The sequence below is a fragment of the Schistocerca serialis genome, unplaced genomic scaffold, assembly GCF_023864345.2.
Source record: "Schistocerca serialis cubense isolate TAMUIC-IGC-003099 unplaced genomic scaffold, iqSchSeri2.2 HiC_scaffold_1434, whole genome shotgun sequence".
Classification (NCBI taxonomy): Eukaryota; Metazoa; Arthropoda; class Insecta; order Orthoptera; family Acrididae; genus Schistocerca; species Schistocerca serialis.
This window is the reverse complement of record NW_026047663.1, coordinates 211215-225744: the sequence shown is the minus strand read 5'-3', so window position 1 is coordinate 225744 and position 14530 is coordinate 211215. Positions and strand designations below refer to the sequence as shown.

At 38.8% G+C, this 14530-nt stretch overlaps 1 long non-coding RNA gene across 1 annotated transcript; it reads left to right on the top strand.

Moving 5' to 3' along the window:
* The first annotated feature begins 5207 nt into the window (after positions 1–5207).
* LOC126443280 (uncharacterized) lies at positions 5208–11641 on the top strand. The gene is made up of 4 exons (XR_007581840.1): positions 5208–5352; positions 5492–5602; positions 5711–5792; positions 11162–11641. It is a non-coding gene; the product is annotated as an uncharacterized LOC126443280 (long non-coding RNA).
* The last annotated feature ends 2889 nt before the right edge of the window (positions 11642–14530 follow it).

Genomic DNA, 14530 nt, shown 5'->3' with positions numbered 1-14530 from the left:
AGACTTCCAATAAATTTCAATTTTATGTCTACTACTTGTTATTCTAATGGTCAGGTCTAGTAAGTTTACAATGGTGCCTACTTTATCCTCAACTGTGAACTTAATACCTTTATGTGGGGTGCTGAACAATTAGATAACTCATTGCTAGTTAATTGTGATGTATATGGCACAGAAAGGAGACTCTTGGTGTCCCCCTGCATTAGAAGCACAAAAACATCCTTAACAGACATAATAAATGAGTTCTCATCAGGTTGTCTCCCCGACTGCCTGACGTAAGCAAAAGTCCTTCCCGTGCATAAAAAAGGTGATACAGAAAACATAGGTGACAAGAGACCAGTTTTATTGCTGTCTTACTTTTCAAGAAAGTGATAGAAATTATTATGAAAAACAGACTTATGGGTTATTTTCATAAGTGGTAACTTGGGTGCAAAGAACAATTTGGCTTGAGGTCTGGAGAGTGAACACTAGAAGCTATAGCAAAATTTACAAAAGTGATAGCTAGCTCTAGGTAAAGGAGAACAAGTAACAGATATTTTCCTAGACCTCAGTGAAGCATTTGACACGATTGATCATGAAATACTTCAAGGTAAAATTGAAACACTAGCGATTAATGAATGATTTGGTCTTACCTAGCAGACAGAGTGCAGAGATATCCCAGATCTCAAGTGGCCCTAACTATATGGTGAAACACCTTTCAGATCACCAATATGTCAACAAGAGAGTGTGTCAGGCCAAACACTGTTTCTCATTTCCATCATGACTTCCCACTGTTGGTCACACTAGGATAAACTGTGTTACTTGCTGCTGATAGCATTATAGTAATTACAGATAGGACACCAGAAATATTAGAAGTAAAAAATGAAAAGGAATTAAGTCGTTGTGTAACTGGTCAGATAACAATAAACTTCTACACAAATACAAAAGATAATATAACAAAACTTAAAGAATGTGGTGAAACCATAGACTGTGTAGCTGGCACATAATTCTTAGGTATCCATGTCGATCAACTATTAAAATGGTGTTAACACATCAGCATACTTGGACAAAGAATTAGCACAGCATGCAAAGCCTTATGAATATTAATCACAGTGTGTAATGGCTCACGCCAAAAAGTTTAGTGTTAAAAAGCTCGTTTATTCGTTTTCCATGAAGCAGCCGTGTTGCCAGCACAGTGAGTTGAGATGCTCTCCGCTCTGCGGCGATGCGTTTGCGGTGTGTTTACCAGGGCAGCATGCCGGTGTGCCATCTATCGGCGACAATCAGCAACAGTGCACTCGGGAACATCACTCGAATTTCTTTGCCTCATTTCCAATTTAGAACTTTGACAGGAAACTCTTAGAGGTAATAAACAATTGCTTGGTGTGTCCTAATGTTTAGTTATGGCTTTTTTACTAATAAAACTGCTGTACGTGCCCCTGTCTATACAAGGTTTGTGGCGAGAATTTCTTACACCCAGGTACAAGTTCGGTAGTGTATTCTACATATTCGGTCAACTCAATTAACGTTTCTTTACCATGCATTACTCTTCTAATTCATATTTTTGAACGGTGTGGTTTATGAAACCGCGTCAAACGATGTAGCCGAAACTTGGCACACTGCACTCAGTAGCACGATGCAGATGTGTTTGTGAATGCGCGAAACATCTAGCTTAAAAATCATAAGCAGTAATCGTAGTGCCTCCTAACTTACTTTCTCGTACAAATCGGAGGCTCAGTATATTCGATTAGTGATGGAAACACTGCCGAGTAGGCCAGGTTATTTTCGCTCTCCTATTTATTTCGTTCCCCACGCATATTTTTTTTCCTTTATTGATTTTCAATTCCTCCCGAAGGGGGTGGGCTGGCAGCAGCTTAGTACGCTGCTCTACAGCCTGTTGTTGTTGTTGTTGTGGGGGACGTGAGGTGTATACGGAAGGCGAGGTGGAGTGCATGACGCTCAAGGATCTGGAGGGACTTATAGAATTTGGGGGGGGGGGGGGCAGATATCCAGGCAGGACTGGCATAACAGAGGATGGGACGGATTAAGGATTTGTAGGTGTGGAGGATGGTAGAGGCGGGCAACCCCCATGTCCGGCCAGAGAGGAGTTTGAGGAGTCGGAGGCGGTCCCGCCCATCCAGTCGATAGTCATTATCTTCAAATCCCACAAATGAAAGAACTCATCCTTAGGTTCAATGAGTGTTATTTGTTTGTTGCTTGTGCATAACTGTAGAGTTGCTCTATTTGAATCTGAAGCACATTTTGATGTGTAATTGATTTGGGAAACAGTTCTAACAATCAACATCCTTTAATTGGTCTTATGATAAGTTAATCTTAGGAATTTGGTACGTTGCGGGACCAGGTCTGGAGAAGACGGCACGAGGTGTAATGGCGGAAAAGACACTTGGCCGGCTGCACGTAGTGTACCGGAGAGGCGCGAGATGGCAGGAGTTGCCGGCCGCAGTACCAACTGCTGCAGACAGATGGCAGGTCGAGTCGCTGCCAGCAAAAGTATGGCCGTCATCACATCTGCACAGGTTAGAGCTGACTGCAGTTCATGACACGTTCGTTTAAAGTAGGAGATATTGGGTATTTTCGTCTTGAATGAACCAACAATGCTGTGCTTTTAGTTGTACTTTTGAAGGCAAGAAGAGAGGGATGCAGCATGAAGAATAATACGGCTGATGAACATCTGCAGAGCAAACTGGCAGAATAGAAAAGCAACTGCTTTTATGTAAAGTAAGTGCAATTTTCAAGCATTAACGTGGATTAGAAAATTTAAGATTCCGCACCTAGTATTGTTGGTTTCATTGGGGAAATTGTAGCGGCGTGGGAATTGGGGAAGCAAACGAGACTCTTCCATTCTTTTGCAGCGTTTGCTCAAGAGATAGGCTTATAGCTGAACAGGAGGATAAATTAGAGCCCTTCAGGCTGATTTGGACAGAGCGAGGGCTGGAACTGAAGAGGTTAAGGGGGGAGGAGGGTAAACAGCGGTGGGAAGTGGTAGCTGGGAACAGGGGCTACAGAAAGAGGAGAGTGTCTGACAGTTTCCCAATTGGCACAACGGATAGATTTGCCTTGCTGCCACAGTTAAGTAAGGAAGAGGCTCCTGTAGAAGTAGATGTAGTTAGGATGCAACAGAATTTCACTAAGAAAAAAAGAGTACAAAGTAATAGGAAAGTTCTGTTGCTAGGTAGCAGCCATGGAAGAGGTGTGGGCCAGATTTTGCAGGAAAAATTAGGTGACAGGTACCAGGCCACAAACTTTTTCAAGCCAAGTGTAAGTCTTAGCCAGGTGGTAGAGGATATAGGTTCCTTGTGCAAGGGATTCACAAAGCAGGATCGTGTGATGATAGTGGGTGGAGTGGGAAACAGTGTCGATAGGGATCAGAGCTACAGTATCGAGTGCGACCTGGTGAAAACAGCCTCGGCAACGACCCGTACCAGTGTTGGGCCGGTGGCTGCTTTTGTGCGGCACGATGGGCCCCAGTTGAACCGCTCTGTCAGGAGGGTAAATATGGAGTTGGATCAGTTGCGTAGGGTGGCCGCTCTGTCAGACATCGGATCGGTTCCTGTCGAGGCTATCGATAAGGGGGGATTCCTCGAGGCATGGCCTACACCTCAATAGGAAAGGGAAGAGTAAACTGGCAGGGTTGTTTGCAAAATCCATAAGGGGGGACACTAGTACTCATGGATGTACCTCTTTTTTAGACTAATGTGTCAATGAGGAGTTCAGGCAGGCAGGTGCTAAAGAGGTCCAAAACACACAAAATTCTCACAACAGGAACATAAATAATGATGTTACCATATTTAACCAAAATATTGGTAGAGTAAAGAAAAAGACTTGAGTCCGGCTTTTCTCCATAGCAGGCGGCTGCTGCTCTCTCGCGTCACTCCTCTACACTACGTGCAGCTGGCTGAGTTAGAATCACAGTCTTCTGCCTGGCTGGATTTCCAAAGCTGAGCTCAACGAACAGACTGGCGCCGTAGGCGAAAGAAAAAATTGTCATTTCAGTACAGGAGCGAGGGAAGACTAGTACGGACCCAGTTGGTACGAAAGCTGATATTCTTGGCATTTCCGCGGAATTTTGAGTCATAATTCGATAGTTCCACTGGATGAGACGAAATGCGGGAATAATTTTTGAGTGAATCCCCCTGCTTAGGCTGACAGCATCGTGCTGTTTACATATAGTCCACCTAAACCTGGAGAATAGTCGAAGTAAGGATCTAAAATAGTAAGTTTGAAAGTATGCTCGAAATTCGATACAAAAAAATAAACAAGATGCAACAAGCGAAAGACGCAATTTGCGGCTGTGATGGAGATGCGTTGCAAGAAGGATATGTGTGTGTAGCCAAGCCGTGGTCGATAGATCGACCTAGAAAGTTCCTGGCTGTAGTTGAAAATACGGAAAACTACGAGTACATCTCTCCACGCTGTGTACTTCACCCCACCCGCAATGACTCAGATGGCGAAACTATTCGTATTGAGCAATTCTTAGGCACGAATTAATGTATCCGAGCCCCCCAAAAATTTCACGCTAAGGCCGTGAGTGCCGCTCTAGCAATTAGATAACTAACGTTACCATATCTAAAGAGCACCTTACCACAAAACTTGATGGGTATGAAGTACATCATTTACAAATAATCAAAAGATGTGGCCACTTATTGCAATTCTGTTAGAAAATTAAAAATAACTAAATGATATACCTGCGATAATGTATGTTACTTCCAATATTTTCCTGCTAAACTTGCCAATGCGAAGTAAAATTAGCAGCGCTTGAATACTGCAGTGTTGCTCGGTGTCGCCAACAGATGTCAGCCCAAGACGCTGCTACAGAAGATGTGGCTTTCCTTTTAGCATGGCCATCTAGGGACAAGGCCGCTACACTGTCTTTGGAGTCGCTCGTGATGTAAGCACTCGGGTCATAACAAACACAAGGCAACATGTGCTGTCGTGGTTGATTCGCATGTGTAGACGTTATATGATTGTGAATTGAAATGTTAGTGTAATAGTGTTCATAGTAGTTCAACATATTAACGTGCCACGTAGATGCTGTATGCCTACTTTCCACAATTTTCCGCCGTTTTACAATTTAAGTCACCATTTTATCACCTGTTTTTCTTGTTTCTTTTCTTCTTACGTTTTTAACGTCTGTAGGTTGCAGAGCAGCGTACGACGGTGAAGGGGGGGGGGGGGGGGCGGGCGGCAATCGAAATGCAGTAAAGGAAAAAAGAAGACTTTATGCCTGCTTGTAGAGGCAATTACACTGCTCGGGAAAGAGTCAGTACATTCCATTTCCCTCGTGATGAAGATGCATGGAGAGAATGGATAAGAGCAGTTCACCGTGATAATTTCATCCCTTCAGATCACTCTGTGGTAAGTAGCAGCTTTAGTAAATAAACCTATGGAATGGTTCTGTTTAGTCTGAGTGTTAATTGTGATTTGTAAACATAACCTGCATACATAGGCCAAACTTTTCTCATATTAACGTAACGTAATCCATTATTTTTAACAGATTTGTGAGCTGCATTTCCATGCACACGAAATAGAAAGAAGTACATCGTCATATGATGCTAAGACTGGAAGATTAATTACACGCCTCTTGATCGTCCACGTTTAAGGAAAGGTTAGTTGGTCGTTTACGGACTTTGAGTTAGGTTATATAATTATTGGATGAATCTCTTACACTCTTGGTTTATATGGTAAGGTACTGAGAATTAATATTTGTTTATAGGTGCAATACCAGCACTATTGCCAGAATGTCCTGATTATTTAACTACACCACAAGAAGGAAAATATCATTCTTTTCGTTGAAGGTATTATGTGATAAAATTAATAGTAGCCATTCGAATGAGTGGACCTGTGTCAAAAAGTTGAGTAGTGTGTATTTTCTTTTAATTAGTGAAATGCCATTTTTGAGAGTTCTGTGGTATGTTACAATTAACGCAAGTCTCACTTTCACTGTCCATGTCAATGATTAACAGCTTGGTCAAATAGGGAACATAAAGTTTCTAGTAACCGTAAGTACCAAAACACAGTTAGCTAATATTCTTAATATTGTCGAGTTAAAATTTAGCAACAGAGAAGATCAGGAACCTAATGAGAGTATTGATTTCATAACCACTATTTTGAATAATTTATCTGAAAACTTGCCAGATAAACATGAAATTATAAACGTTATGGAAGAACAGATTCCATTGCTAAAATGCAAGAAGAAAATTGCAAGATATTCGTGGGATATTTTAGTTTTGTGGTCATTAGTTCATTCTATTTCTCCTCAGTGTTACAAGTTTTTAAGAAGCAGTGGTATAATAACTATGTCTAGCCCTGCTACTCTGACTAGAATATGTGGTGGATTTGCTAGTAATACTGCTCTTGAACAAGTTCCTGCACATTTTCTGGGATACATAACTAGGATAGTGATATTTTTAACTGAAGAAGACTGGGCGGTCTCCTATCGATGCATGGAATCCATTTAAAGTCACAAATGGGCTACAAAGGGGGAAACGTAGTTGGCCGGGCCTATAATAGTAGTGAATTTGCATCCACAGCCTACGTATTCATGGTGCGTGGTTTGGATACACAGTACACCGATGTAGCTCATATTCTGCCGGTCAAAGTCTTGCAGGCTCCTGCTCTTCTCACCTTCCTTAAAGATATTGTATTGAAGTTAGAAAGCATACAGTTTGAAGTTGTTGGTATTGTATCTCATAATAATACCATTAATAAGAAAGCTGTATCTTACTTCAGTGATCCACCCGAACTTAAAATTAAATACCGACACCCTTCTCCAGGTGCTGGAAGTAGGCTATTTTATTTTCTTATCGATAGTGTGCACCTATCAAAATGCATAAAAAAAAAGAGATTATAGAGTTTCCAGATTTTAATTATGAGCTGGGTGATGGTTTTGCGTCTTTCAACAGCTTGAAATCTCTTCATTTGCTGTAAAAGGCAAATTTATTGACATTTGCAAACAAGCTATGTCTTAAATCACTATATCCCTGAATCATAGAAAGGCAGAATGTAAAACTTGCTCTCCATATTTTTGACCATACAACAGCTATTGCTCTGAGAGAATTAGGCTCTAAACACAATACTGAATACTGCAACTTTCATTGAGATCATTTGCAAGTGGTGGATGCAGGTAATGTAAAAACATTATTAAAAGGTCAAAGGTTATTAAATAGGATTCAGCAGCCAATAACCAGGAATTCTAAGCACATACTGGAGTTCCTACTTCAGTTTGCAAATTGGTTAATAAAGGAAAATTCTCAGGGTTTAATTGGTCTTAGCAGATAAACACATTTAGCTCTTAGGCATACCACTCTCACATTGGTGGATCTGGCTAGGTATTGCGTCAATGAGAAAAAGAGGCAATACTTTCAAACACGCAAGGTTCAAACTGATGACCTGGAAAGCAGGTTTGGTAAATTTTGTCAGATGAGTGGTGGTAATTACCATGTGTCAATTAGACAGATTTTTGAGACAGAAAGACTCTGAGGGTATGACGCTATGTATCATTAATATTAAAGTCCCAAAAATGGGTGGTGTTGTAATTGCCAAGGATGACATTTTTTCTACTGAAACAGACATAAATGACATCCCAGGAGTGACATATAATGAAGAGTTAAATGTAGTTGTGGAAGATATTGATATACAGGAATTGGATGAGTATGTGTGGCCTGTACTCCACTACATAAGTGGTTACTGCTCATATGCAGTCATTAAGAAACTTAAATGTGATTATTTATTTTATTTTATTTATTTGCCTGTAGACAACTGTTGTGTTGTGTAGGCACCGTCAGATGGTTATACAAATGATTACACAAAAGATAACATATGGTATATGATTATACAAAAGGTCAGTATGGTTGTATGACATAAATTACAGTTCCTTTGATCACAATCACATTTATAATAATAGAGAATCATATTTTTTCATCATGTAGGAATTCACTTATGCTATAGAATGCTTTCTCTTTCAACCATGTCTCTACTACCATTTTAAATCTATTCTCATGCAATTCCCTCGTTCCATGTGATGTATTTTTGTAAAATGTTTTGCCAGCATGTATAAAATTATTTTGGATGTAACTCAAACGTGTCCAAGGAATCTCTAATAAGTTCCTATGTCTGGTTTCATATGAGCGCACGTCTGACCTGCTTTCCTACATGTGGGAATTCTCTTTGGCATGCATAAGTGCTTTAAGTATGTATAGACTGGGAACTGAAAGAATTCTGTGCTCAATGAAGCACTGTCCGCAAGAAGTTAAATTGCTCACATCAAAAATACATCTAATGGCTTTCTTCTGCCAGAGGAAAACATCTTTTGCCCCAGCAGAGTTTCCCCAAAGAAGTATTCCATAATGCAGATGAGTATGAAAATAGGCATGGTATGCCATAAGTATGCACTCCTTACTGACACAATGCTTCAGTTTCCTAAGGAGATATAGAAATCTTTCCAACCTACTGCACAGCTTTTCTGTGTGAGTATTCCAGCACAATTTGGTATCAAGATAAATGCTTAGCAATTTTACTGAATGTCTGATTTCATTAGGTCCATCATTAATATCTCTAAGGGAAGAAAGGATTTGTTCAGTTCCATTTTTGTTTAACGACAGCCTATTTTCGTGAAACAAGTGAGCTGTCATTTCCTTCATGGATTTGTTCATTTGTTTGACAACATCCACATCATTATGTGACGTGATAAAAGTTGTGTCATCAGCATACATTACAGATTTATATGGTAATGTGTTGGGCAGGTCATTCACATACAAAATGAATAAGAAAGGTCCCAGTACAAACCCTTGTGGGACTCCATATTTTACCTTGAGAAGGTCAGATTTGTTGTTTGAATTTATATAGATCATTTGGTTTCTGTTTGTCAAATATGATTTCAGCAGTAATAGTTCTGTTTCAGTTGTTCCATATTTTTCTAGTTTCTTAATTAAAATGCTATGTGAGGCAGTATCAAATGCCTTGGTTAAATCAAATAAAAAGATACTTAAATGGACACCCTAGCTGCAAACAGGTGTTGATGTACTTCATTGGGGTCATGTTGAAATTGTGTGCCCCGACCGGGACTCGAACCCGGGATCTCCCGCTTACATGGTAGACACTCTATCCATCTGAGCCACCGCGGACACAGAGGATAGTGCGACTGCAGGGACTTATCCCTTGCACGCTCCCCGTGAGACCCACATTCCCAACATGTCCACAACACTACATTCGTAGTGCGCCTAATAGATGTTTGCCCATCATACTCATTACTCGTGGCAGATTAATCCACCAAGTCCCGTACGAGTTCGGGCATAGCGTGTGCGTTCGCACAAGAAGGTCAATGGCCAGGAAGCCATATTTTTTTTAACTATATATGACAGTAGTATCTGTTCCTGAAAGAACAGTTACCGTGGATGACCATGCAGCTTTGCTAGAAATGAAATGATAATTAAATGGACACCCTAGCTGCAACATGTCCCCAATGAAGTACATCAACGCCTGTTTGCAGCTAGGGTGTCCATTTAATTATCATTTCATTTCTAGCAAAGCTGCATGGTCATCCACAGTAACTGTTCTTTCGGGAACAGATACTACCGTCATATCCAGTTAAATCAAATAAAGTTGTATAGGTATGTTCCCTTTCTTCAAAACCTTGTAATATTGATAAGACAACTTCCTGAACTGCTTTTATTGTTGATAGCCCAGTTCGGAATCCATACTGAGCCTTATTGAGACGGTTGTGACACTCAAAAAAATCGTTTATTGGACTTTCAATAATTTTAGATAATATTGGTACTATTGCTATAGGTTTGTAATTTTGGTGTGAATTTCTGCCTCCCTTTTTGTATATGGGCAATACAATTGTCAGTTTAAGGCAATCTGGAAATGTTCCCTCTGTAAACATCCTATTGATTAAGTAAGACAGTGGAATGCATATAAAGTGTCTTATTTTCTTTATGGTAAAATTAGAAAAACCATGGATGTCCTCAGTTCTGGAGTTGCTTAGTGATCTGACTACATCCAGTATATCCTTAGCATAAATGGTTCTCCATTCAAATTTTGGCAAGTCTCCTGTCAACTCTGTTTCCTGCAATTTGGGAAGTCTGTCCTCACTATCATCTAAATTACTTTCATCTGTCATAGCTAATTCTCCAGAATTTATGAAACTATTATTTAGTTCAACTGCACTTAGAGGAACAGGTAAATTTTCTGCAATTAGCCCTGTTTCTGCTTTAACTATTTTCCATGCTGCTTTATATTTGCTGCTGGACTGATAAATATAGTTATCATTAGCTTTTTTCTTTGCAGAAATGATTTCTTTTCTGTACAGCTTTTTTGAATTGGCATATCAATTGCCGCATCATATTCCCCAATCTGTAATGTGCTATTGCAACTCATCAAGACGCTTCAGTAGTACAACAAATGTTGCTGTAATCACTAGATGCTGCAGTAAAACAGTTCGCCTCTAACAAACTTCTGTGTAAACCTGACAAGAATCGGCATTTTCTGTCAGAACTATCTAAGGATATAGGAAATTGAACAGTTAAACTTTTAGGAGTCCATATTGACTCCAAGTTGACCTGGGAAGAACACATTAGTTACATCTGCAAAAAATTATCAAAGGTAACACATCTATTATGGAAACTGAGATACTCATATTTATTTACTATAGAATATTTAAGATTCACCTATTTTGGACTGCTCCAGTCACACTTTTCTCATGGACTGCTGGTGCGTGGCCACTCTACACATATAAGCCATCTAATGACGATACAAAGAAAATCTTGGTACTAAATGCTTTTTATTTCTTGACTGTGAAAATGATATAAGCTTACTGAAATTATAATTCGATGAAATGTAAACACTTCAGATGGCTGGCTGGTAGATATCTGGTGCATTTCAAGTAATTGTCTTTTCTTCCTCATAGCAGTCAGCATAGTAAGTGAATAGAGTAAACAGTATATGCTTTTATAGATATCAAATTTTTACTACTCAAAGATACACAGACGGTCCTTTGCAAATGTCAGATCAACAGTGAACTGTGCAAACCTCAACCCCACCTGTTATATATGTTTTCAAACAGTTGTTTGATAGTATTGCTCTACTTAGATATTACAATTAAAAATGATCAAAAGTCAATTTTCCATACATGTAGAATTTTCAAAATTCCTCTTATTATTTTCAGACATTCAGTTTTGGGTAACAGCAAAACAGAGCAATGTGCTACAATGCAGTTTTAGTATATGCTAATTACAAGACAGTGTAACAGTTTCAGATGCTTCTACTATTTTATCGATTTTTGTGTGTTTGATGTGTTACTGTTTCATAATCATTTAGATATTATATCATCTAGAATGAAAGATTACTGTTCCTAACATAACAATTATTTTGTAAATTGGAATCTTGCCACAAATGAGCAGAGAGTTGTGGTATCAATCTGCGTGATACCCTTTCTAATGTTTCCTCGTACACATCAACACTTTCAAATATTATTGTGTGTCACCAGGCTATTCACGAAATGGAGAACTGGTAATGAGAATAAATATAAAGGTAAAAAATAAGGTTTCCTGAGCATAAGCGAATACAGAAGATACATAGTAAACTGTACTGCCTACATAGTTACCTGGTAATCAGCATCTTACTGCCACATGTATTCTGTGAATAAAAATATATTTTATACATCCAAGACTTGTAATTTTGGACTATATGATTTCTCACTCACACAGTTTCTTTTCTCGCACTGTAGAAGCTAATTGTCTCCTCTATCATATGTCATTTATTGTTAATCCTTGAAAAATTGCACACAAACTGGATGACTCTTTCTGTCAACCAGAGCACTTGCGTAAAATAACATGCGTATGTGATTAACAACACAATGTGAAACGTCGGGTAGACAACACACAACGAAACACATAAAGATAAACCGAAACTTTAGAACCAGCTACAATAATGTATGGGAAAAGTAAAATTTCATATCTTCTGACCCAGTAATTTTGATGTGTTTCTTTGTACACAGTTCCATAGTTTTTAACTAATTCTGGTTGCGCCAGTGACCTATATGTGGTCTCCTTTACAGATGAACCACACTTTCTTAGTGATTAAAAGAAAGCATTTAAATTACAAATATTTACACACAATTCAGCAAAAAAAAATTATATAACGGTATCAGGTGCCATGCACCCTGCATTTTCGGTGTTACAACCGGAGTGCCTAATAAGGAAATCACCGCATTAACAATTAACGCAACTGCTGACAGTGGATGAAGTACACTGATCAGCAGATTACTGCAGACTGAGATGGTCACTCCTTTGGAACAAAAAGGTAGACACACCTGGAACTGAGAACAAGACTGGTCGTATGTGGGTGCCAAGTTATTTTGAGCTAGATGTAACGTAGTATGTCTAGAGTAGCACGATGTCTACGTTCGTGCCCTATTTAGTGCACTTTTTGTTACAAAAACGAACTGCAAGGTAAGTTCAGAAAGCACATACAGGATAAAAGACATGTACCTCATTTGTGCATAACATATATTGTACGTAACTACAAAAAATGCAGTGGGCGAATGGTATAGTGCCTTTTAACCACATACAATAAGTAATTCTACTTTGTTTCATGATAAATAGTTGAGAACATCTAATTGGTATTATTACACAAGTTTAATATGTCACTTTTTGTTTACATTTTATGCTTAATATAAGAATTTAAGTATTATATTATTTTGCTGTCTTGTCATATTTACTGTTACCACTATAAATGCATAGACAAATCCATGAAAAAGTAAAGAATCACATTTTTTTCATAGGAAAGTATTACAAATGTACAATTATATTAGTAATAAATTGCAAAACAAACAAATGTACAGAATTTGGATGGACACAAAGAAGTCATTGTACGAGAGTGTGCCAGAACAAGAAAGGAACAGCGATTATTTTATGGGTGGTTCTGAGCAAATCACTTTGCTGGGAGCGTCTGGATTCAGTGCAATCAAGCAACTAGCTTCTGTTGGATGTACACAATGTCCTTGTGACAGTAGACTACACACTGAGCACAATGATGTGCCGCTGCCTATGAATCCACCTTTACCCCTTTGTGGTCATGACTCATTATTATTCTTTTATATAAATGTCAGGTCATTAAAAAGTAAAATTTGTAATCTTAGTATTCTGTCAGGCATAGACAAGAAAACTGCATTACGTGTTAATAAACTCTGGCTTAGTGAAGATCAGCTACAACTGTATGTATCACAGGGGATGGACCACTGATATATGAGGCACTGAGAGCACAAGCGGACTAACCCCGGAGAAGTCAATATGGAGGAAACAGGTCTCATAATACGGGCCCACAAATAATGTATGTTTGTGATACATTGCAGCCTTGTAACATGCATATGATGTAACTGTGGTTTTATTGAACAATATTTTGACATAGATAAATTACAAAAGTACTATATAGTAGAATATTAGCAGTTTTGTTGTGGCTTAGTCCATTTTCGCTCCAAGTAGTTGAACATTCTCAATGACAGGTCCGTTAGTACGCTGATGCATGTGACAATAGTATTCATTACTAGTATATATTGTACACATTACATGTACCATTTTACATTGGTTTCTGTAATGTTATGCATTGTGTTACATTTCAAAATCATCCACAGGCAATGTTTCTACAGCATTTGATGACGTTTGTAAAGTTTTGTAGAAATCATGATGAAGTGGAGGTACATACGGAAGCAAACTTAGCAGATCCTTCTTTTTTGCCTCTGTAATTACATTTCCATTAGGATAAAGCAGTTCGAGATTGCTGATGCATGTGGATGTTCGTTTGGCCACATCAATTTCCTGAAATGGCTCTTGGTTTTGGTTCGAGTATTTATACAATATTTTGAATCTGTTGGTTGCTTCATACCGCAGCCACTGTATGTTCAACCATTGTACTTTACAATTGCCAGAAGACATTTTTCGATTCGTGATGTTTCTTTCGAGTTGTTTTGTTGAAAAGAAACATTCCGCATTCATATTAATTACCTTGAATGGATTCCTTTTTCTGGCACTCACTACCACATCATTCCAGTGTTTAGGACGGTAAATATTAGGAAAATACTTTTTTCGTTTCTGAACTAAGCCAAAATCCAGATCACAGGGCAGGTACGAGTGTCCGCTAACTAAAAATTTATGGTCTATTTCCTTCACAGAGAACTCTGAGCTGTTGACAATGTATTGGCACAGTACAGCAACCTTTATGTTTCTATTCTGGCCTCCGCACTGATCAGAGTACATAATTAGTTTTTCAGTCCTGACAAAATTGCGTATGAAGTACAGCAAACAAGAACCAATTTCTTGTGGCCCTCTCGACGCAATGGATTCATGCCAAAGAAACATGTATACATCATCATTGTGGATATTGTGGATGCCAAAGCAATATGTCCACAACTGACGTTTGTAATAGCAAACTCCAGTTGAGATGATCGGTGTAGGCAAAGTTTTCATCAAATCAAATGTTATCACTGTAACGTTACCATCTGATTTGCTAAGCAATGTATCACTATGTAAACCTGCCC